Source organism: Sceloporus undulatus, chromosome 2 (assembly GCF_019175285.1).
Source record: "Sceloporus undulatus isolate JIND9_A2432 ecotype Alabama chromosome 2, SceUnd_v1.1, whole genome shotgun sequence".
Classification (NCBI taxonomy): domain Eukaryota; kingdom Metazoa; phylum Chordata; class Lepidosauria; order Squamata; family Phrynosomatidae; genus Sceloporus; species Sceloporus undulatus.
In genome coordinates this window covers 42997346-43014433 of record NC_056523.1, presented here as the reverse complement: position 1 = coordinate 43014433, position 17088 = coordinate 42997346, and the positions used below count along the sequence as shown (strand labels likewise).

Here is a 17088-nt window from a genome sequence, read left to right as displayed (position 1 = left end):
GGGACAACTTTATAGTAATTTACAGGCATTTGTAGAGAGGTGGACTAGTCACCTTTCCAGGCTTATTTGCAATACTCCCGTTTGTTTTGTTTGCTAGCAAATTGGCAGTTTACTGCTGGAAAAACATTTTTCAGGAACTAAATGAAACTAGAAGGAGCTTAATTTAAAGGCTTCAGTTGTAGTGTAGTTGTTATGGTGTTAGGCAGGTTCAAGTTCCAAGACCTCTTGATGACCTTGGGTCAGTTACTCTCTCATCAGCCTGTGATCTAACTCTAAAAGCTGTTGTGAGGATAAAGTGGGGAGAAGAGCCAAGTATGCTGCCTCAAACTCACTGGTGGAAAGACATGATATAGTGTAGTTAATAATAATAAAAAAGCTAATGCACGGTAATAAATAAAGTTTCCATATTATTGCAGTCCATACAAATAAGAGAATCTGTATCTAATACTAAAATGAATTACTGTATTTCTGACCTCAGAAGCTGGATGGCCATCTGTCAGGGGTACTTTGATTTTGAGTTCCAACATGACAGGGGTTGGACTGGATGGCCTGTGTGGTCTCTTCCAACTCTATGAATCTATGACTCTAAAATTTATAATCTAGATAAGCCTTTTAATTTATTGGGGAGCTAATCTCTTCCTACTGCCTGATGTGTCTCCTCAGAAACTAGTTTTTCTTTCAAGATGAAGGCCACCTTCCAATTGCTGACTAGGTGACCTTGTCTGGAATCCTTGCCTGGAATATCCAGATCTTAACATTTCAACATCAACCCCAGGTCTTTGTGCTTCTGGGCACTCAGTTCTCCTCACACAATGGCTCACTTACTGGGTTCATTTGTGGATGTAGTCTCAAAGTTACCAGACCACTCTGCCCCTGTTAAAACAAGTTGGAAAAGATAAAGGCCCTGCTTGCTCTTATAGCCTACCTGGTAGAGACTGCCTCAAACTTCTGAAAAGGTTTTGTCTCATAATGGTCAGATTACCACAGACAGCAAAGCTGTATAATTTCCACACAGAAAATGGGGGGGGGGGCTCTCACACTGAGCCTTTATACCGTTTTCTTAAGGTCTATTGTTAAACTGAAGCCTCCTTGTCTTTTCAAATTCCTTCATGTGAATGGATGAGGCAAGACATCTGCCAGGGTGCACTCACATTTGCATGCAAATCAGAGATTTAAGGGGGACACACATGCCCACCCCACTGGACAGACAGCACCAGTCTCTTTTTCACCATACAAAATGGGAATTGGAAAGGAAAACACATATATACACACACACACACACCCTGTATACTTTTCCTGTCTTGGGTGACTAGCTTTTTTTAAAAAAATCTCTTTCTCTCATTGCAGCAAGATAATTTGGTTTTAAAATCAACATGAACAAAGGGAAGAGAGGGGGCTAAGAAGGAAGAGAGAAAGAGATTATGAGGTGGAGGGGAGGGAGGGGAAAAAACAACAACCCTGGACTAACCAGAGAGAAATAAGAAGATTCAACTGCATGGAAGGTGATCGTCTGGGAAACATTCTGGCAAGAATGCTTGCACACAGAGAGGTATTCTTTAAAGAGATATGAAGAAGAGAGAGAGCAGTAATATAGGACCAAATAAGCATCTTGACTGCTATCCTAGCCATTGCTGGACAGATCTAACTTTCCTGGCCGCAAGAAATCCACCAAAGCCAGCAATGCAATGGCAAAGAGACCACATGGCTCACTTGCACTGAAAGCTTTCCAGGGCTCTGCGGAAAGACAATGGGGCAGGAGCACCTCAGTCCGGGATGAAGCCTCCAGAGCAGGGCAAAGAGGCGGTAGCCTGGCAAACTTTGCCCACTTTTGGTCAATGATGGTGAGCCTTCACCTGAGAAACCCCTGGGGCTTCAAGCTCAAAGGGTAGCCCCTGCCCCCCCCCACTCTGCCTCCCTTCAGCAAAGAGGGAAGGGACTTGGACCAACTTGCCTCACCCTTCCCTACCAGGCAAGACTTGGGGGATGAAGCAACTCAACCGAGCCAATTCCTCTTTACTCTTTCCCTTCCAAGGGGGCAGCAATCACAGACCAAGTTCCCCCCTGGGTCTGTTATCTCTCCCTGTGTTGGCCCATGCCTAGCCAGGAGCCAAAGCTGTGTAAGGCTTGGAGCGTTGGACTACTGCATATACTCATGTATAAGTCTAGACATTTTAGTCAAAAAATTGAGGCAAGAAATCTGAGTTGACTGAGTTCAGCATCCCCTGGTGAAAGGGAAGAGTGTAATCTGTCCTGGAAGCACTGACCCCCTTCTACTCCCTCATCCACCCAGCCTTTAGTATGAGCACAGTTATTCCTGCTGGAATTTTGTCAGTTCTTTGGCATTGTTTTCCTTTGCTTCATAGATCCATTGTTACATGGCCCTAAATCTCACCCTCGGTTTATCCATGGGCCATATCAAAAGCCATAATTTTGGCCCCAAACTCTGCCCTTGACTTATACATGAGTTTGATTTCTAGTTGAGTAAATCCTGGAGACCAGGGTCACTGGGTGACCTTGGGCAAGTCGCACTCTCTCAGCCTCAGCGGAAACCTGCCAAGAGCACCTCCTCTGGAGAGAAACCCAAAAGTGAACAAGAAACTTGACAAGCAACCCCCAGGAGAGAGGAAACACGACAACAACAACAACCACCCACCCTTTCTTTCTTTCTTTCAGTCCCTGGCTGCAATGCCCTCGGCCACCTTCCCAAACCAAAGCCCACCTTTGCCCAAGGAACTCACTTTTCCAGGCACTCCAAGCAAACCCATCCCTAGTCCCTGGGCTCTCCAGGCAAAACTCGCGCCTTCTTTTCCTCTTGCTTCTTCTTCTTCCCTCCTTCTCTCTCCTTCATCCCCCTTTCCCTCTCCTTCTCATCCTCCCCGACCTTCCCCCAGCAGCCACTCTGGGGCTCCTTCTTGCCTTGTTCAGGGGAGAGCCCCCCCCTCCTCCCCAACTCACCTCAGAAGGGAGCCCCGCTGGGACAGAAAGGCAGGCAAAGCGAGCAACTCCTTCCCTCCTTCCTTCAGCGCAGGAGCCGGGAGGGATGCTCTTTCCGGCCGCCCTTGGCTCTCAGGTGCCCCCCACCACCACCAAGAACGCCCCCTTCTCCTGGCAAGAAGGAAGGAAGGAAGGAAGGAGGGGGAAACCAGCGAGGAACAAAGGACGGAGGTCCCAGAGCCAGGTCTTCCTCCAACTGGAAGCGCAAGGCTGTAATGTCCCCTCTGGGCAGCCCCAGCAGTGCCCCCCTCGCCTTCTCCTCCTTTGCTTCTTCTTGTCCTCCTCCTGGCTCTCCCTTGCCTTCCTCCTCTTCCTGATGCTGCTGCTGCTGCTTTCCACTGTCTCTGTCTTTCTCCTCCTCCCGCCCTTCTCTCGGGGCTGGCCTTGCTGCCGCCCGCCTCCGCTGCGCACCTGGTGGCAGCCCAAAGCGGCTCAGCTGGTGGCCGCCCTCGCCATTGGCTGCGCCCTGCCCCCCCCCTCCGCCCCTGGAGCCCCCCCCCCAGCCAGCCAGGCCCCAGATGGAGAGAGAGAGAGAGAGAGAGAGGCAGGCGGCAGCAGGACAAAGGCAGCCAGCCCTTCACCCTCCTCCCCCCCCAGCTTCTCCTCTGAGCAGATGGCCTCCTCCTCAGCGCCCAGGAAAGAGGAAGAGGAGGAGGAGGAGGAGGAAGGCCAGCCCCCGCCCCTGGAGGAGCTCTTTCTTTCTTCTTCCCAGTCGGGCCAGAGGGAGGGCAGCCCTCCTCCTGACCAGGAAAGGGCTACTCAAAAGGGAAGGGCCTCTTGGGGATGATGAACCCTCCTGGGCAGAAAAGTCAAGCTCCAACGGACACAGATAGCAAATGGAAACTCCAAGTTCTCAAAATGGAGGACGTTTTGGGGATCCCTCTTGGACCAGAAAGCTCCAAACCTTGATATCAGGATAAAGCCATGTTTCTTCTTGGTGATGCTCCAAATGGAGGGTGTTTGGGGAATTTCTCCTGGATAGGAAAGCAAAGCTCAAAACACTCATGCCAATGTAAATTCAACTTTCTTGGTGATGCTCCAAATGGAGGACCTTTTGGAATTCCTCCTGGACAGAAAAGAAAAGCTCAAAACCACTGACACTGTAAATTCCAGCTTCTTAGTGACGCTCAGAATGGAGGACGATTTGGGATTCCTCCTGGACAGAAAAGAAAAGCTCAAAACACTCAGCTCAATATAAATTCAACTTTCTTGGTGATGCTCCAAATGGAGGACCTTTGGGGAATTCCTCCTGGACAGAAAGAGAAGCTGAAAATGCTCAGAGGGATAGATATAACTTCACGCTTCTTCGTGATGCTTAACATTTTAGGAATTCCTCCTGGACAGCAGGTGGAAATGGAGGCCAGGTCCCGGGAGAGGAGGAGGGCCCTGGCCTCTGCCTGAGGCCTTCTTCCATGGGGCTGGCCCTTCTCTCCCTCTCTCCTCGCCTTGGCTTTCTCTTTGTGTTGAAGAGCTGCCTGGAAACACAAAAGGGAACTGAGGGATGATTTAGCAGCAGCAACAACAAGGGAAAGAGTGCACACCTCATTTGCTGGCTTTGGAGAGCCAGAGAGAAGAAGGAAAGCTTTCCATTTAAGTTTGTTCTGGATGCTGAAAAGATAGGGATAAATGGGTGGGCTGGACTAGGACTCTGGAGTCCTGGATTCAAATCCTGCCTCAACCATGGAAACTCATTGGGTGACCTTGGGCAAGTCACACTCTCTCAGCTTCAGGGGAAGGCAAGGGCCAACCTCCACTGAATCTTAAGTGTCAGCATAGTGTGATGGTTTGAGTGGTGGACATGACTCTGGAGACTTAGGTGTGAATCCCTGCTCAGCCATGGAAACCCACTGGGTGACCTTTGGCAAGTCACACTCTCAGAGGATGGCAATTGCAAAGCAAACCCACTCTGAAGAAGCTTGCCAAGAAAATCCTATGATAGGCTTGCCTTAGGGTTGTCATAAATCAAAAAGTATTAGAGGTGCAGATCAACAAAACAAACCAGTGAATTAAGCTGTCCTGTTTGTTCCTATGTTTGTTTCTCACATATTCAAATCTTCAAGCAACAGAGCAGAGGAAGGGGAAACTTTGCTTTAAGACACAAGTAGTTTTTTTTAGTCACAAGATGAGGTTGTACAGAGAAGTTATTAACATCCCAGCCAAGATCCTTTCCCCCGCCACATCTTTTTATTGCAAGCCCTCCTGAAGTGGCTTGCAATAAAGGTGTTAAAAATTAAATACTGTATAGTGTGCCCAACACATTTGTGGCTTGGACATTTGAGGATTTCATTATTTTCAGATTCTGTAGGAATCTTTAGGTCCTCCAGCAGTCAGAAGTTGCACAAGTGGACATAGGACCTTATCACACTAGATGAATCCCCGACAGAAACGGGATTTAAAAGTAGAAGAAACCTGCAAATTTGCTTGGCAGAAGGGGTTGGACTGGATGGCCTTTGTGGTTTCTTCCAATTCCAGATTCTTTAATTCTAGAAGAAATAATTTCAGCAGATGTTACTTGCCTGGGAAGCAATGCTTTTCCACACAACCATGAAAGGCACAGAAGCTCTGCCCCTCACTAGCAGCTTAAAGAGAATCAGTGAGGTGTAGTGGTCTGAGTGTTGAATGATGCTCCAGGAGTCATTGTTTGTGGTTGACTGCCCTCAAGTCAATGCTGACACAATGCTGATCCCCCATCTACCACTGCTCTGCTTGGGTCCTGAAATTCAGGCCCCCGACCTCCCTGGTTGAGTCTATCTGTCTAGCTTGCAGTCTGCCTTTCCTTCTACTACCTTCTACCTTTCCTAGCATTATTGCTTTTTTCTAATGAGTCATGCCTTTTCATGATGTAGCCAAAGTACAACAGCCTCAATTTGATCATCTGTGCTTCCAGGGAGACATCAGGCTTGATCTGTTCATGACATATTTGTTTGTGTTTCTGACTATCCATGGTATCCTCAGCATTCTTCTGCAGCACCACATAAATAAATAATAATAATAAAGTTTTTATTTATACCCCGCTCCTTCCCAAGATCAGGGCGGCTTACAGCAAATAGTTAGAATAAATACAATACACATCAATCAACTAAATACAATAAAAAAAAACAGGCTAAAATGCCCCATTAGCCCAACCTCTTGGCCACGAAAGAGGAGGGAGGCCCACAGGATTTTAGTCAGGGAATGCCTGTTGGAACAGGAAGGTTTTCAGGTCCTTCCTGAATTGGGCCAGAGTGGGTTGATTTTCTTCTTATTGGCTTTCTTCACTGTCCAGCTCTCACATATGTACATGATTATGTGGAATGTAGTGGCTTGGATGATTCTGGTTTTAGCGTTCAGTTGTTTATCTTTACACTTTAGGATTTTGTTTAGTTCTTTCATAGCTGCCTTTTCCATTCCTTGTCTTCTGATTTTTTGGTTGAGACCTCCATTCTGAACAATGTTTGATCTAAGGTATGGGACTTCTTTTACAATTCGGATTTCCTCATTGTCTAGGTTGAATTTAGGTAGATCCTCTGCGGTCATTATTTTTTATTTTCTCTGTTGAACATTAATCCTGCCATTGCACTTTCTTCTTTGACTTTCCTTAGCAGTTTTTCCAAATCTCTGCTGTTTTCTGCTAGTACAGTTGGCCCTCAGTATCCATGAGGGATCTGTTCTGGATCCCTCCGTGGATACTAAAATCCATGGATGCTCAAGTCCTATTGTCCTCAATGGTGGAATGGCCATATAGTTGCACTACCATTGCAGGCAATGGAACTTTGCTGCCCCAGCCACCTGAAGCCCACCTTGCTGCTCTCATCGTGGCAGGTGGCAGCCTCCTCCTCTTCCCCTCTGCTGCCGCTGCCTCCGCCACCTCTTCTTCCTCTTCTTTTCCCCTCTGCCTCCTCTCACCACACCATGGCTGCCTCCTCCTTTTCCTTCCTCCTCCTCTTCCTCACCACTGCTACCTCCTCTGCTCCCCCCCATGGGCTTACCATTCGCAGATGCTGGAATCCATGGATGGCAAGTCCATGAATACAGAGGGTGGACTGTAGTATGGTGTCATCCACATATCTTAGATTGTTGATGTTTCTTCCTCCTGTCTTCATTCCTCCTCCTTCTGAGTCTAAACCTGCTCTGCATATGATATTTTCTCTGTACGTGTTGAACAATTAGGGTAATAAAATGCAGCCTTGTCTGACCCCTTTGCCAATTGGGAACCATTCAGTTTCTTTTTTTTTCTTTCTGTTTTAACAGTAGCCTCTTGTCCTAAGTAGAAATTTCTCATCAGGACTATCAGACGTAGTGGCACTCCCATCTCTTTAAGAGCCATCCATAGCTTTTCGTGATCTATGCAGTCAAAGATTTTTCTATAGTCTATAAAGCACATGCTGATTTTCTTCTGAAATTCCTTGGTACATTCCGTTAGCCATTGCATGTTTGCTATGTGGTCCATAGTGCCTCTTTATTTCCTGAACCATGTTTGCACCTCTGGGATTTTTCTTTCCTTGTATGGCTGGAGTCTATGTTGCAGAATTTTGAGGAGAATTTTGCTTGCATGGGAATTTAATGCTATGGTCCTATAGTTGCTGCAGTCTTTTGTGTCTCATTTTTTGTAGATGAGGATGTATATTGATCATTTCCAGTTTGTTAGCCACCATTTTGTTTGCCATGTTTGTTGAAATATATTAGTTAACACTAGATCTGATTTCATTTGTATGGAATGTAGCAGTTCAGTTGGAATATCATCTCTTCCTGGTGATTTATTTTTATTAATTTCTTTTATTGCAGCTTCCACCTCGCTTTTTAGATTTTGGAGTTCATCTTCATGTGGTTCTTTGTTCCACGTGACATTCATCTTTTTCATTTCTTTCATATAACTTTTCTGTATATTGCTTCCAGTGCCTTTTTATTGAAATTCCCATTTAGCCATGGAAACCCACAGGGAAAGTGATACCTTCTTAGAGGTAGGCAAATGATACTTGCCCCACCCTTCTGGTTTGCCTTAGGGTTGCAACACAACAAATACAACCAAAACCATGCAAAGTTAGTGTAATAGGATTAAACTGCCTAAATCTCACAATCATTTTAGCAGCTGAATAAATATAACATGTATATTTGACTGCTGTACAGGATTTATATATATCCCCACACATCTCGGTTCTAAACCTGATGGATGGTTTGTAATTTTTTTTGTTTGTTTGTTTTCAAAATCCTATATGGAAATTGTTTTTGTGTTTCAGTTGGCAAACAGCCTGGAATAGATTGCCACGTACAATGATTACATACATGTGCTTTCTTTTGTTTGTACATATGGAAGAAAACAGTTGGCTTAAAAATAATAATTAAACATCTCTTTAAATTAATTGTAAATTGAAGTTACATCACACAGTACTATCCAAAGTAGCTAATAATGAGATAAAATACAGTGGTGGCTGGGGGCTTCCATGTCAGTTGAGCATTGAGTCGGATACAAGGTTAAACTGAATTTTAAAGAGGTTGTACCCTGTCCCCAAGATAGTTCAGAATGTTGTATAACTAATTTAAATTTTGTACTAAAACCTGGAAAACATTTACCTACACATTTACCACCACAATAAAGTACATGGAACAAATCTTACACTATAGAAAACATTATGTAAATCAAACAAATAGAAATAGTTCTTCTGTTGTGCAAGTTTTGTTCCTTTGCTATCTGAGAGACTTTGGAGTGATGGCCATAATCAGATTTTTGTTGTTTTCAGTTGATAGTGACCCTGTCACAGGGCCTTCTTGACAAGATATGTTCTGAGTGGGTTTGCCTTCCTCTGAGGCTCCTAAGTGTGTCACATATCCAAGGTCACCCAATGGGTTTTCATGACTGAAGGGATTTGAACCTTGGTCTCCAGACTCATAGTCCAGTGCTCAAAACCACTATACCATGCTGGTACATAATCCAGTAGGATGAAACAGTCTGAACCCTTCCAGAATTTGTGTAGAGATGACATGATGAGAACATGATAATATGTGTTTAATTTGCTGTTGTTCCCTTCCTCAATTCATGGGGACAGGCAAGGGGGGAAAAAGGATGCATGGCCTCTGACAGCAATTACACCTTTCTCCACGTGGAGGACTAACCAATGAAGAGCCATTCTTACAAAGCACACTTCCATTAAGGTACATTCCACCACAAATCCTTGGTGCAATGAAGAGACCGTATTCCCAACACTGTCAAAAGTGCTTGGGCAAGAGGTTTTGCAGCCTGAAGCAAAACCCCAATGTCTCTTTCTTTGCATTTAATTTAATTTTTTTTTAAATCTATTACAGTTCTGTCCTGTCTATCAATTTAAAAAGAGCACTCAGGGTAACAAGAACAACAAAAACTCTGTCTTGTCTGGATTAAGTTTCAATTTATTTGCCCTCATTGGGTCCATTACTGATGACTGACACTGGTTTAGGACTAGGACAGCCTCCTTGGATTGAAGTGGAGTAGTAGAATTTAGTGTCATCTGCATATTGATGGCACCGCACCTCACAACTCCAGACAACCTCTCCCAGTGATTTCATGTATATGTTAAATAGCATAGGGGACAACACAGAACCCTGAGGGAACCCACAGGCCAATGGCCAGGGGGTTGAGGAGGAGTCCCACAGCAGCACCTTCTGGGTTCGCCCCTCCAGGAATGAATGGAGCCACTGTAAAGCAGTACATCCAAGTCACATCCTAACGAGGCGGCCCAGAAGGATACCATGGTTGATGGTATCGAAAGCCACTGAGAGGTCCAATAGAACCAACAGGGTCACACACTATGTTTTTAATTGTATTGTTCTTTTAATATTGTTCAGCCGCCCTGAGTCCCAGTTCCGGGAAAAGAGCAGGATACAAATAATAATAATAATAATAATAATAATAATCAAAAACTTTAAAAGAAAAGCTGAGGCAATAAAATCATCAAAATGGGCCACTTGCAGGAAATGTGACTTTACATCCTTTCTAAAAGCAACAAAACTGGGAACTGGTTGCAGCTCTGAGGGAAATGCCTTCCACAAAATGGGAGCAAAATGAAGATCCCACCTCTGTTTTAAGACTTGTTAGTACATTGCAATGGATTCAGAATGCAACAGCCAAGTGTAAATCTTTCAGTATCAAAGTAATGTGATTTCAGTACCATGTATCACTCAACAATTTAGCTGCCTCTGGTTGCGCTAAGGCAAGAATGGCTGGAGGCTCAATCACAGCAGTGAATCCACCTTTGATTTTACTGCTTCTACTCCTATAGCTGTTTTGAAATGAATGGAAGCTCTTCTGGTGCTGGATATCAACCCTTCAGAGGTTTGACACTGACAAAGCTCCTGTTCAACATGGCAGCTGTGCAAGGGGCAGCATTAAAATCCAGAGTAGATTTGCCACCTCCACAGTGGCAGATCCACCAGCTGCTTTTGAATTTAGGAGTGGGAAACATGTGGTCCATGGCAGGGTACATATCTCTTCCATTTATTTAGTTACTTAAAACAGGTTCTATATACTACTGTATATTCTTCTGTGTATTTAGAACAAGATCTGTCCTACTAACATTTCTGCCTATTTAGATCTAGGTTTATCTTACTGTCTGTTTTGCCTTTTTAGTTATGTAGATCTTTCCCCCTGTCTCTTCTGCTTATTTAAATATTTAGGATTAGGTTTATTCAATTGTCTCTTCTGCCTATTAGTTACTTAAAATTAAATTTATCCTACCATCTCTTTAGAACTAGATCTATCCTACTGTCTCTTCTGCCTGTTTAGTTATTTAGAACTACATCTATCCTACCTTTCTATCTCAATGTTTTTTCTCTTAATAAAAGTTATTTTCTTATTTAAACAAGAAAGCAGGCTCTGTATGATTGCTTTCCAGGGAATTAGACAAGCTCTTTAACCAGTTTAATATCCAGGAAGAAATCAGTCTGAATACACACATGCTGTGAATTCACATTCTGCTATCAGTAACTAAAGCATAGATGACTTTTATGACTGTTGCCAATTTAGTCAATGCAAGAAGAGTCATTGCTGGTGCACTAAGAAGTGCTGTGCTAAAGTACTTCTTGCCATCATTGTCCAGGGACAGCACAGAGTAAAGGGATACTCTCAAACTATAAAGCTGAACTTCTGTGGGAGATGACCAGTTTCAAAATAGGTTGAATCTCAATTTCCTATTGACCAGTAGATTTTCTAATTTGTTAGGGCTTCATTTCAGCTTGTTCACCAACATCCAACCCATTGCAGTCACTGTTCAAGGATATATATCATTACAGCCATTTTATCATGACACTTTTATATTCAATGAGCACAATCTTGCTGCATAAATGGACAAGCTGCTCAATGGTTTCATCTTTTTCTTTACATAAATGACATTATTTTTATTTTCTTGCAATATTTTACTTGATACTATTTGTTTGATGATTTTACTTGATGCTTTTTTGTCTCAAATATGCTACAAGTTCCTTTTGCATACTGATATTCCAGACTAGTATAGCTATGTCTCTGAAGCTGTATAGTTTGGGATTGGGCAAGAGCACAATCCTCTTAAAAACAACGGTATCAGCATAAAAATCCATTATCAGCATCAGCAATAATTTTGCAAAAGTTAATAGGCCATCAAGCCTCACCTAAAACTACAAGAGTAAAAGAGACAGATCATCTGTTGTTGCTCATGTCCATCTAGTAGCCAAATATCTATTAGGATACTATTTGGCTACAGTTGTAAAGTCTGAATTTTTCTACTTTAGCCCAAGTGAGGCTATTAGCATAGTTCTATTTCAGTAAACATCCCCTCAAAAACCCAATATGCAATAGGGCCCTATTTAATAATAATAATAATAATAATAATAATAATAATAATAAGTTTATTTATATCCCGCTTTTCCAATTTGTGATCAAAGCGGCGTACAAGTTTGAATGAAAAACTACATCAAGATAAAAACAATTAAAAACAGTATTTAAAAACAATCACAATAGCAATAAAAACAACAGGTTCAGCTGAATGGGGAAAATCCATAGACATCACAAGGTTGTCAAAAACCGAGGGAGTGGAACTTAAACTAACATCTCATGGGGGGAAAGCTTGAGAAAAGAAAAAGGTCTTCAGGTTCTTTTTAAAAGTATCTACAGATGTGGTGGAGCGGAGCTCATCTGGAAGATTATTCCATAGTCTTGGGGCAGAGATGGAAAAGGCTCATTGCGAGGTCCTTGCATAATGTACAGTTGGGACCTCTAGCAAGTTCTTCCCTGCTGACCTGAGTGAGCGGGGCGGATTATATGGGGAGCCTGGAAGCAAATAGGCAGCTAATGAAGGTCTTTCAAAATAGGTGTTATGTGGTCTGACCTGGAACCACCAGCGACCAATCGTGCTGCCATATTTTGCACTAACTGTAGCTTCTGGGTTTGGTACAAGGGTTGCCCCATGTAGAGCGCATTGCAGAAATCCAATCGAGAGGTCACCAGAGCATGTACTACGGTTTCTAGGTCCCCCCAGTCAGGTAGGCGCAGCTGGCATATCAGTCGAAGCTGATAACAAGCGCTCCTGACTGCCGCATCCACCTGAGATGACAGCTCGAGCGACGAGTCCAGGAGCACTCCCAAGCTGCGAACCGAGTCCTTCAAGGGGAGTGTGACCCCATTCAGGACAGGATGGCAAATCTCATCACCCGGACCCGGGGAACCTATCACCAGTACCTCTATTTTCTCTGGATTCAGGCTGAGTTTGTTTTCCCTCATCCAGCCCATTACCGACTCCAAGCAAACATTTAGAGGAGAGATGCCATTCCTAGTCACTGCATCAGTCGGAGACACAGAGAAACATTATTTATTAATTAATTACATTTATTTATTAATTACATTTATATCTCACCTATCTTCCAACAAGCTCAGAGTAGCATACATGGGTCCTTCCTACCTACATCTACACTGCAGAATTAATGAAGTTTGAAACCAATTTAAGGTGGTGTCCTATCTATAGGAGTTATTTTTATAGTTTATAAATTCATCAACATTTGTTGTTTACTTATTTCTAATTGTAAGCTGTCCCAAGAACAAAGCTCAGTGCTATGGAATTCTGGAATTTGTCGTTTTGTGAGATACTTAGACATTTCTGTCAGAGAGCTCTGGTGCCATGACAAACTATAAATCCCAGGATAACACAGGATGGAGTCATGACAGTTAACGTGGTATCATAATGCATTAATTCTGCAGCCTGGATGCAGCCCTTGTTATTTTAATGTCTCTATCACCCACACCAGGTCACCTAGTGAGTTTTAAACTGGGTGCTATCAACCACTAAACCTCCACTGACACTCAGTGAGCCACACAATGATCTTAAAGATATGTTGAGATTTATACAGTAATAGCAATTTGGTCCATGCTTGGAAAGACATACAACCTATGTTACTCTGAACTGGTTATCCTACATGTCTAGCAGGGCTGCTTGGGGCTTGTGTTTGGAATGTATATGAAGACACAACTTTTCTGTGCAAATATAAGTCACTCTAAGAAAAGATGTTGGAGAACAGATGGCCGCCAACTGCCATACATATTCATGAATGCATTTATTTCATTATGCCTTCCCCTTGGAAACGCCATGCTTCAGCTTTTATAAGTTTGTATGGCCATCAAATTGAGCAGTCAGAAGCCCTCTGTCAAAAGCTGGGTTGCCGTAGAAATTGGAGGAAACTATGTGAAAAGCCTTTCCCACTTTTGTCTTGATTTTTATCGTTCCGAACACCTGTTATTTTGGGGGCTCAGACAGATTTTTTAAAATCAGATGTAGAGTTTCTTTTTCAGACAGACAAACAGAAATGTTCATTTTAAAGCTGCTTTTCTACTTCACATTCAAGTGACTCCTTTAATTAAACATTATTAATGATTTCAGGGTTCATGAGAACAGAGCTTGCCTTTAAAACAATTTAACACTGTTTCCAATATATATATGTATGTATGTATGTATGTATGTGTGTGTGTGTTTGTCTACATTTGTGCTTAACTATGATGCCCCCTTGTAGGGAGATATCCATTAGTTATTTTCAGGGAATATCTAAAGAGAAAATAGAATGCTTTAAAAAATCAATTAGATGGATGAAGCTAAATATGAAGAATCAAAGCAAATTATTGCAAACAAAATTAAAGCCAATGCTTCATTGACTCCTCCTTTCCCTAAAGCGTTGGTAGGCAAGGGAGACAATGCTTTTAATATCCAAAACATAGGGAGTGGAAAGGATCTGGAAAATGGAATACTTAGGTCCCAAGCTGCAGTGAGCAGAAATTTGCTCAGGGACTGCTGATAGTGGAGGGAAAGGGGCAGGGAGGTGGCTTTATTTTGATTCATCCTTTCTTCAGCAACCCCCCCCCTTCATATCTCTCTGAATGTTTGGAGACTTAGGGATGTTATGGTACTTCATGGGAACAATGCATTGCAGGGGAAAGGGGGAACTAGCCAAAAAATTACCTCCTCCCCGTCTTCCAGGAATAACCTACTTTGGATATTTATTGTTTCCCTAGTGGACTCTGGATTAAGATTAAGTGTTTGTAATGTTTAACATTAGGGGTCCAAAATACCCTAAAACTGTGGTGTGGGACACCAAGGGTGTGTGTGTATGACATGGATGTCCTGATTCTCCCCTCCTTCCTTTCTGCCCTGGAGGAGAAAACTGACTCTCTCCTCCTCAGATACATTCATTCACACACAGTCTCCCACAAGAATTCTCTCCCTCTCTCTCATGCACACACACGTCATCTCTTTTGTACATGCTCCCATATGCACTTGTGTATGCTTGCATATCCCCAAGGAAATTGCTGCTTCTGTGTGACTGTGCATGAGAGAATAAATGAGTATATGTGTGAGTGAAAGAAAGAATGAAAGAGCATGACTGTGTACACATCCATGAGCACAAGGGTATGTGAGTGTGGCTGTGCGTCAGACAAATATGTGTAAAATTTACAGACGTGTTGAGTTACATATTGAATGTACTTAAATAAAACTGTTCTAATTTGAACGGTATTATTTCTATTAAGATATAAATATGCATGAATATGCGAATTAAAATATGCACACTAAACAAAATATTTGTATTCATATACTATGTTGAGCAGGGAACCACAATGCTTGTAGATGTAAAGGGGGTCACTAGGGCAAAAAGTTTGAGAACCACTGCCCTAAAGGTACCAGATCCTGTTTGATTTATAGGGTCATCATAAGTCAACAGATGATTTGAAGGTGTGTGTGTGTGTGTGTGTGTTTTGTTCACACACAAAGAGTTTACAGTTAAGTAACCCTCCTGGGAGAAATGCAGTAAACAAATAAGGTTTTAAGTACCATGTTTTTAATGGAATGAATGTAAGTGTTATTCAGTGGTTTGCTTAGGTCACTACTTTGTAGACTCATGTAACCTTTTCTCTCTCTTCCAACTGCACACACTCACTCCAATTAATTATTTGCACAAACTGTAGGGGCTTTCATTAGAACATATATTATGATTGCCAGATGTCTCTCTTCCAAAAGACTGCCCTCATTCCAAAGGACTGTCAGGCCCACAGGCTATAAGAGAATATAATGGGTGCCCCTTATTTCTGAGCAGCCAATATATCTTCATGGAACAAAGAGTGCTGCTCCATGGTATCTTTTAATTATGAACTTCCAATCTGGTAACCTTAATTCACACACAAAAAATTGTGCTATTGACTATAGGCATATCATATGCACCACTGAATCCCCCTGAAATGATGATGATGATGATGATGATGATGATGATGATGATAATTATTCCTGGGAGAAGCAAGCATTTACTCATTTAACTTCTGAAAAATTACAGTTTAATATAGTAAGTACAGATATGATCATTATTTCTCAGAGGTGTGTTGCTTGCACAAATAACAGGGACAACACTGAGTTTGTTATCTTAACCTGTTAAGATATGGGGGCAACATAGAAACAGAATAGTGAAGGATTTTGCTGGATATTTATTTATGTGATTTATATCCCACCTGTTTCCCAAAATAGAATTCAAACAGCTGGCAATAATATGTAGTGCAAAAATTTAAAAGCAATAAATATTCAGTTCTATTCAGGAGATTATCGCATGAGCTACATTGCCGGGACAGACCTTGGACGTAATATTCATATCAAATTCACCCATCGCTGGGTAATATGTACCCCTTATACAACCCGAGCTTCTCTGGGCTTGGTCCGCATCTTTTCAAGAATCTTTTCAAGGTAAATGCCATTCTTGAAAAGCTGCCAGTGAAGCCAAGGTTGCATACGGGCTGCATACTGCCCAGCAATGGGTGAATGCGATAGGATCTGCCTTAAGAAACTTATATCCCAGGTCTATCCCAGCAGAGAAGCTAATGCAATAATCTCCTTAGATATTCCTTTTAAGATGTTAATTTAAAAGACTTTTGGAAAAACATGAAACACATTTTAGATATTATAAAACTCCATATCTGTTGCATGCCCCTCTACCTCTGTCAGTTAAGATCTGGAGCACCTCTGTCTTGTCTGGATTAAGCTTCATTTTGTTTTCTCCTTATTCAGTCCATTACTGATAAGAGATACTGGTTTAGTACCAAGATAGCTTCCTTGGAATTAGATGGAAAAGAGAGAGAGACTTGTGTCATTCACATACTGATGACACAATTTCGCAAATCTCCAGACAACCTCTCCCAGCATTTTATGTATATTTTAAACTGCATTGGTGACAAAAAGAACTCTGAGGGGTACCACATACCAATGCTGGGAGTCCTGCTGTCAAACCAGCACCACCTTTTGGGTTGGTTCCTCTAAGAAGAAGAGAACCACTGTAAAACAGTGCCTCCAAGTCTCAATCCAGCAAGACAGTCCAGAGGATTATCATGGTAGATGGTATGGAAAGCAGCAGCAAAACGGCCCAGCAGAACACAATCCCCTGTCCAGTTCCTTGCGTAGGTCATCCACTGACCCAAGCCATGTATAAGAAATGGAAAAATGGGGTAATCTCCAAAGAGGAATTCAAACAAATAGTGAGCACATGTAGGGGTAAAGTCAGAAAAGCTAAAGTGTGACATTGTCCCCATCTTCAAATCTTCAAAATGGGAAAAAAGAAGATCCCAACAATTATTGTCCAGTTAGTCCTACATCA

General features: G+C 42.5%; 1 protein-coding gene across 1 annotated transcript in view; it reads right to left on the bottom strand.

Moving 5' to 3' along the window:
• LRRN1 (leucine rich repeat neuronal 1) overlaps positions 1–3337 on the bottom strand; it is a 46502-nt gene extending 43165 nt beyond the window's left edge. Inside the window, exon 1 of the mRNA XM_042447222.1 lies at positions 2956–3337. The gene's annotated coding sequence lies outside the window, so the exon portion shown is untranslated. The remainder of the gene's footprint in view (positions 1–2955) is intronic.
• Between the last annotated feature and the right edge of the window lie 13751 nt (positions 3338–17088).